Genomic DNA, 7446 nt, shown 5'->3' on the forward strand with positions numbered 1-7446 from the left:
AAAAATTTACTTTAATATTTTTGTGCAAACGAAGTATTGAAAAGATACAAGGTGTTTAAAATCGAGAATTTGTCAAGATTCTTCAAATGAGTTATCTCCCTTTGCAATTTTACATAGGTGGCGCTAGTAAAAATAAATGGCAGCCTCCATGGTTAGCTGTACGCTGCAAAGTTATTTTGATGCATCCTGTGATGTTTATTGCAAAAATATGTGTGAAGTGTCATAAATTGGTTGAAAGGATTCTACAAGAACAGATTAGGCATAGTTTTCGGGCAAAAGTATAGCAATGTGTTGTGTTGATTAGTATATTGACCTTGTTGACATGGTTGACGCTCTCCCGAAATGGTACTCGCCTACTGACACCGTTGTGATCTATCTCAGAAGTTTAAATTCTACGGTAATCCACCAGAGTCCAAGAGTAAACTCTCAGAGAAGGGTGGCAGTCCGATTTTGTCAGCTTACTCGACTTGGAGAATGCAGAGGGGAGATAATGTACATTTTACATTTGACCAGGTAAGAACAGGTCCAGAACACTGCAGAACAATTTCTTGATTAAGATAATTTTGTTGTAGCTTGAAATAGCTATGTAGCTTTAATATGTTGACGGTGCGACCGTTAGGGCGAGCGCATATACTTATCCATTTTCATTTAGATTGGACATGTAAATCCGCACGTGACATTCGGTGCGTATTAGATTCTGACGTCATATGACGTCGTTTGTATGTTGCTTTACGAAACCGAAGCCTGAACAAGGCTGATTTCAATCAGTTTATGAATATCTTTCTGCAATAAACAGATAAAATCATTAAATCAAGACAAGTTTATTTTTCGTTTAACTTTTGTTGTTATTCTCGCGAGAATGTTGCTTTAGAGTTTGTGTATGAAGCGATGCATTGTGGGTCTAAATTACTGCGGTAAAATATTCTTTAGAATGAATGTGCAGTAGTCTGAATTTTCTCTTTGCCCAGGCATTTTCATCAGAGCTCGCAGTTACGTGCATCGCTTTGCGACCCTTGCTGCACTCACTATTAATCTATTCAAAATAGCTTGGTAAAGCTTTTTATATGCAGTCAAAAGTATTTTACAAGTCCTAAATGACAATGTATTATGAGTCTTTAATAAAAAGGAAAAATCATAGATACTTGTAGTATTGCAGCTGTTGAATACTTTTAATTAAGCAAAAGACGAATTTCCATTTTCTTAAGAGCTCTGGTACACTACCGTTAATGGAAGGTAATTTTCAGCATGTTTTTGTCTCTACTCTAGCATTCTACAACTAATTGAATGAGTCCCCAAGCATGACAGTCTACTATTTGTTAATACAAATCAGAAGCGACATGCGGTTTTCAACGATTTACTGCATACTAAAAACTTTATTTACTTCATCACCAAAAACAATAGAGTTTCTATTTTACTTTATTCAGCCAAAATTGAAAGATTAGTTTCCAAAGACACTGCTCGATGCTCACATTTAAAATTGTAGTTTTAGATGATAAATGCAGTGAACCTTCAGATATCTGGATGCAATATATCCGAATGCTTCAGTATTCGGACGATTTTTCATTGGAACGAAAATTTTTAACATTATTTTGTCTTATTTAACTGGTAATTCAGGTATCCGGACACTTCATATCTGGAAATTTGACTAGGAATCAAAGCATCCGGAGAAATGTAGTTGCTTCCAATACGTACCGTACAAACCTTGTGACGTTTGTATGTCTTACTTTTGATATTTGATTGAGGGGTTAAATGATAATTGTGCACCTTGTGCTGCTGTCTAAAACAAGATGTGTTTGTGAAACACTGATGCCCCCATACGGCAACATAGCGACGGTTAAGCTTTCTCAAATGCAGATAAAATATGTTGGTACCAAAGTAAGGCCTTTTCACACGAAATGCGATATGTAAACACAAGGTTATGACCAAGGTTAACATTTTATGATATAGGATAAACTCTGGGTCAAGGTCAAAGGGTCAAGATTGTTGGGTTCTAAAGAAAGGCCTTGTCTCAAAGATTACGTATGGGAAGTATGAAAGCACTGGCCCTTACCGTTCAAAAGTTATGGCCAAGGTTAAAGTTTGTAAAAAGTAGGTCAAACTCTAAGGTCAAGGACAAAGAGTCAAGATTCTTGATATCCAATGAAAGGTATTGTCACAAGGATTACACATGTGAAATATGAAAGCTCTAGCCCCAACTGTCAAGGTTAAAGTTTGTAAAAAGTATGTCAAACACCAAGGTCAAGGCTCTTGATATCAAATGAAAGGTCTTGTCACAAGAATTAAATTTGTGAAGTATGAATGCCCTAGTCCTAACCCTTCAAAAATTATTGTCAATGTTGTATTTTTAAATTAGGTCAAACTCCAAGGTCAAGGTCAAAAGGGTCAAGGTTCTTGGTATCCAATGAAAGGTCTTTTTATCAGAATTATATATGTGAAGTATGAAAGCCCTAGTACTTATTGTTCAAAAGTTATAGCCAAGGTTAAAGTTTTTTGATAGGTACAGAAATCTCCCAAGGTCAAGGTCAAAGGGTCAAGGTTGTTGGTATCCAATGAAAGGACTTTCAACAAAGATTACACATGTGAAGTATAAATGTCTTGGTATCTACTGTTCAAAAGATATGGCCAAAGTAAAAGTTTAAAATTTTCATGTAAAAGTGGGTCAAACTCCAAGGTCAAGGTCAAAAGGTCAAATTTGGTGGTACCCAAAGAAAGGTCTTGTCACAAGGAATACGAAATAGGAAAGTCATAGCTCCACTAAATCAAAAGTTATGGGCAAGGTTAAAGTAAAGGACAAACAGACAAACAGAGAGACAGAGAGAGAGACAGACAGACAGACAGACAGACAGACACGACAAAAACTATATACCCCCGAAACTTCGTTTACGGGGGCATAACTATTGTAAAGAAAACTGATAGCCAATTTACATGCAAATTTAAGTTGATGTGTCATCACATAATCTTGTCGTCTAGACCTGTTTAAGTTACTGTGCACTCCCCTATGTGCGATGAGGCATGAATAAGTATGATGGTATGGTTAAGGCAGTGTTTGAAATAACTTTCTCAACTGCCTGAGATGCACAAATTTTGTCACAGGCAAACAGATTTGTAACAGATTACAGATTTGACACCCGACTGAAAATGAAAAACTTTTCAAAAACTTGACCTTGGTCATGACTTTTGAATGAAAAATAAAGGGCTTTTCTCATTGGGATCCAAAACCAAGGTGCACATGGATCTTAAAAAATATATAGAAAACTTGTAATGGTTTAAGTAACAATCTTTTAAAATCTTATCAAGAACATGAAGATGATGATATGGAAGCATTCTCTGGTGATGTAGTGTAAAGTTAAACCCCCTTTGGGTAGGATGGGGCCACAATGGGGATCAAAGTTTCACATTGCAATATATAGGGGAGAATCTTTCCTAGAAAGCAAAGCCATGATTAATATTGTACTGATATGGAAGTCATTGGAAGAAGCCTCAAGTAGTGTAGATTTTGTTTAAATTCAATAAATTGTACTACAGTTAAAACTGGAGACATATTGCAAATGATGAAAAATACACTAGTAGAAAAGATATTACACATACAGCAAAACTCGTTTACTATGAACACAGATATAGCAAATTCATGGTTATAGCGAAGTTATTTTAGATCCCCAGCTATATAAATTTAACAAATTCCTTATATGGATATAACGAGTAATTGTATAGCAAAGAAATTTCATAGGTCCCGGTGACTTTGTTATAACTTTGTTTTACTGTATTTCATAAATTAGTATTATTGTTTTTTAGATGAATTAAACTCCATTTTATTTTCACAGAATGTATGCGATGGGCTGCATCATGGTTTTGAAGGAAAAGGTTACACTATTTATTACAGACAGCAAGAAAACATCATTGAACACCACCAACTAATAAGACTCCAAAGGTGGGAGAATATCTGTCATGCAACTATTTTTAGATTTTTAATGAAATTACTGCATTATATAAACTTGATCTTCCATTTAAAGTAATTCATAAAATCAAAACAACCATTTAGTACCTTAATAATAATGTAGCATAAACTAAAGAATTCTAAATTGATGAATGATAAGTTCATGTACATGTATATTGTAATTATTATTTTAGGAATAATGGAAAATAAGATATTTAAAGCTGTCAAAAAGCAGAGTTTAGAGTTCAGTGGATTCCATGACAGTACTTTGGATAATGTTAATCAGGCAGCAATTCTTTTCCAAAGGATCTTAAGTGCTTTTAGAAGAGGCTAATAAACAAAGGACAGTCACTTACTACAGAAGAGAAGCAGGGGAGATTAATGATATTCTGAGTGGCATGACTGCACCTTACAAAGATGTAAAACTTTAAAAATTATGTTTACATATACAATGATTATATGATAAATGTATCTAGTAATCAATATTAATATGATTAATATTTTCAAATGTTTTTTTACATTTTACTGTTCATTAATGAAAAAAATAATTTGTGTTGTATTTGAATTTGGAAATGTAAAGGAATTTATAAATGTAAACTGATATTCTTACATGTAAACATGTACTGGCGTATGTACATGGTGTATTTATTGGACTCTGACAAAAATTGATGCTACTTCTTTTTTGGTGAAATTATTAATCACAATGATTTTTGTGCACATGATTTTTTAAAATTTTCTATAGGGTATGGTATCTATGAAAACTACTCAGCCTTTTTGTTTGGCTATTTTTTAAATCATAGATATATTTTATTTTCTTGATAACTGAAATCCTCAAAAAATGATATTTTGTTGTTTTTTGTCAACATGAATTATCTCCCCCTTTCAGCTTGAAATTAGGCCAAAATAAAAAATATTCTTGTTTCCTGTCACCCGACCTACCCTACATTTTACCCTCCGACCCTAAAAGTTTTTATTACATTTTCATTTTTGGGGTAACTATTTTCCTAAAATACTGAAGTCGACCAACAATACTTACAGAATTAATACATCACAAAGTGTACAGGATACCTTTACTTTATAAATCTTGATTAACAAACTTGCTTTGTAAACTGTTAACATATAATTTTCTTGTTATTACATGCTATATGTTCTGCATTTATTGAGTTTTGAAAATAAAATTTTTTCTCAAAATAAAATTTTTTCCCTACCTACCGACCCTAATCTTTTTGGTCAGGGGACAGGAAACAAGAGTATATTTTCTTTTGGCCTTAGAAATAATACTGTAGATATAGATATAATTTGATTATTGAAAATAAATAATTGTGTTGTTTTTGGATTTGGAACTATAAAGAAATTGTTCTGAAATGCTATTTATAATTTAACATGCATATTAAATATATACTTGACATTTATTTGACCGTGATGAAAAAGTGAATTTCCCATTTTTTGTATAAAACTCTTCAATGGCTTTTGGAAATTAATAATCAATTGCACAAAAATGTTTTTAATATTTTATTTTCCATAAGGTATGGTGTTTAGGAAATAAACACTGCCTTTCTGTTTGGCTGTAGTGTATTTTTTCCTTTAAATTTTTTATCATATAGCTGAATTTAGTTTGTAAATCCTTTTAAAATTGAAAATTTCAGTTTTTCTCGATATGGATTATCTCCCCTTTTCAGCTTAAAATTAAAAACTAATACTGGACGTGGTAATATTTGGATTAATTATGAAAAGTAAATAATTTAATTGTATTTGAAAATGGGAATATAAAAAAATGGTTTTGAAATGCTATTTATTTTTTACATGCAAACATATATGGCATATATTGGACTGTGACAAAAAAAGAGAAATTACCATTTTTGTACAAAATTCATCAGTTGTTTTGGGAAATTAATAATCATTTGCACAAAAATGTTTTAATAATTTTATTGACTTTAGACTATAGTCTCTATGAAACTAGCATGGCTTTTTAGTTTGGCTGTGGGGTTTTTAGAAATTTTTGATAGATAAAAATCCTAAACAAGAGGCCCACGGGCCTTATAGGTCACCTGAGCATTATGCAACAACTTTCCAGTTATTGAATTTGATTCATATGTTTTAAGCCAGATGCTATATGACATTCACAATTTTGAAAGAGGCACCATTGATCATTATAACAATACACTTAGCAGTTGCTTAGCTCGGTTACTGAATACCCATACACAGGGTAGGGGAACAAAAATGCATTCCAACTAATCAGTAGTGCCCCTAACACTGTGACATAAACCCCTGACCCTAGGTCCACATATTGCACAAATTTTGAAAAGGCACCCTTAATATAAAAAAAAATAAATGTTTTATAAATACAAAAGAGCAGATTTCAAACAATAAATTCATTTTCAGTATATAAGTAGAGCCCCCACCCCACCCCTGACCCTTGGGCCTTGAAATTCACAAGTCTGCAAGATTAGGGCCCTTGCTCATCATAATTATAAAGGTAGTTCATCTGCTTCATAACCAGAGACAGAGAATAACATTTTCAAGATTCAATGTATTTTCACTGTATAATCAATAGAGCCCCGCCCCCCTAACACCAGAACCCCTGGCCCCTGGGGCCATAAAATTCATAATTTTAAAAGAGGCATTCTTGCTCATCATAACTATGTACTTTGTTTATTTAATTCCTAGGAGCAGTGAAGAAGATTTTCAAAGAATTCATGTATTTTCAATATATAATCAACAGAGCCCCCCCCCTCCCCAACACCAGAACCCTTGACCCTGGGGCCATAAAATTCACAATTTTGGTAGAGGCACTCTTGCTCATCATAACTATGCACTTAGTTAGTTTATTTATAACCTACTAGCAGAGAAGAAGATTTTCAAAGACATGTATTTTTACTATATAATCTATAGAGCCCCGCCCTAACACCAGAACCCTGGACCCTGGGGCCATAAAATTCACAATTTTGGTTGAGGCACTCTTGCACATCATAACTATGCACTTAGTTAGTTTACTAAATACCTAGGAGCAGAGAAGAAGATTTTCAAAGAATTCATGTATTTTCACTATATAATCAATATAGCCCCCCCCCCCTCCCCAACACCAGAACCCTTGACCCTGGGGCCATAAAATTCACAATTTTGGTTGAGACACTCTTGCTCATCATAACTATGCACTTAGTTAGTTTATTCAATACCTAGGAGCAGAGTAGAAGATTTTCAAAGACTTCATGTATTTTCACTATATAATCAACAGAGCCCCCCCCCCCCCAACACCAGAACCCTTGACAATAGGGCCATTAAATTCACAATTTTGGTTGAGGCACTCTTGCTCATCATAACTATGCACTTAGTAAGTTTATTCAGTACCTAGGAGCAGAGTAGAAGATTTTCAAAGAATTCATGTATTTTCACTATATAATCTAGACCCCCCCCCCAACACCAGAACCCTTGACCCTGGGGCCATAAAATTCACAATTTTGGTAGAGGCACTCTTGCTCATCATAACTATGCACTTAGTTAGTTTATGCAAT

General features: G+C 33.7%; 1 long non-coding RNA gene across 1 annotated transcript; it reads left to right on the forward strand.

Moving 5' to 3' along the window:
* Positions 1 to 487: 487 nt before the first annotated feature.
* On the forward strand, positions 488 to 4371 carry LOC134261487 (uncharacterized). Its single transcript, XR_009990826.1, has 3 exons — positions 488 to 513; positions 3822 to 3928; positions 4129 to 4371. It is a non-coding gene; the product is annotated as an uncharacterized LOC134261487 (long non-coding RNA).
* The last annotated feature ends 3075 nt before the right edge of the window (positions 4372 to 7446 follow it).

This window comes from Saccostrea cucullata, unplaced genomic scaffold (assembly GCF_032062105.1).
Source record: "Saccostrea cucullata isolate Sc308-1 unplaced genomic scaffold, CSIRO_AGI_Scuc_v1 ctg12472, whole genome shotgun sequence".
In the NCBI taxonomy this organism is placed as follows: domain Eukaryota; kingdom Metazoa; phylum Mollusca; class Bivalvia; order Ostreida; family Ostreidae; genus Saccostrea; species Saccostrea cuccullata.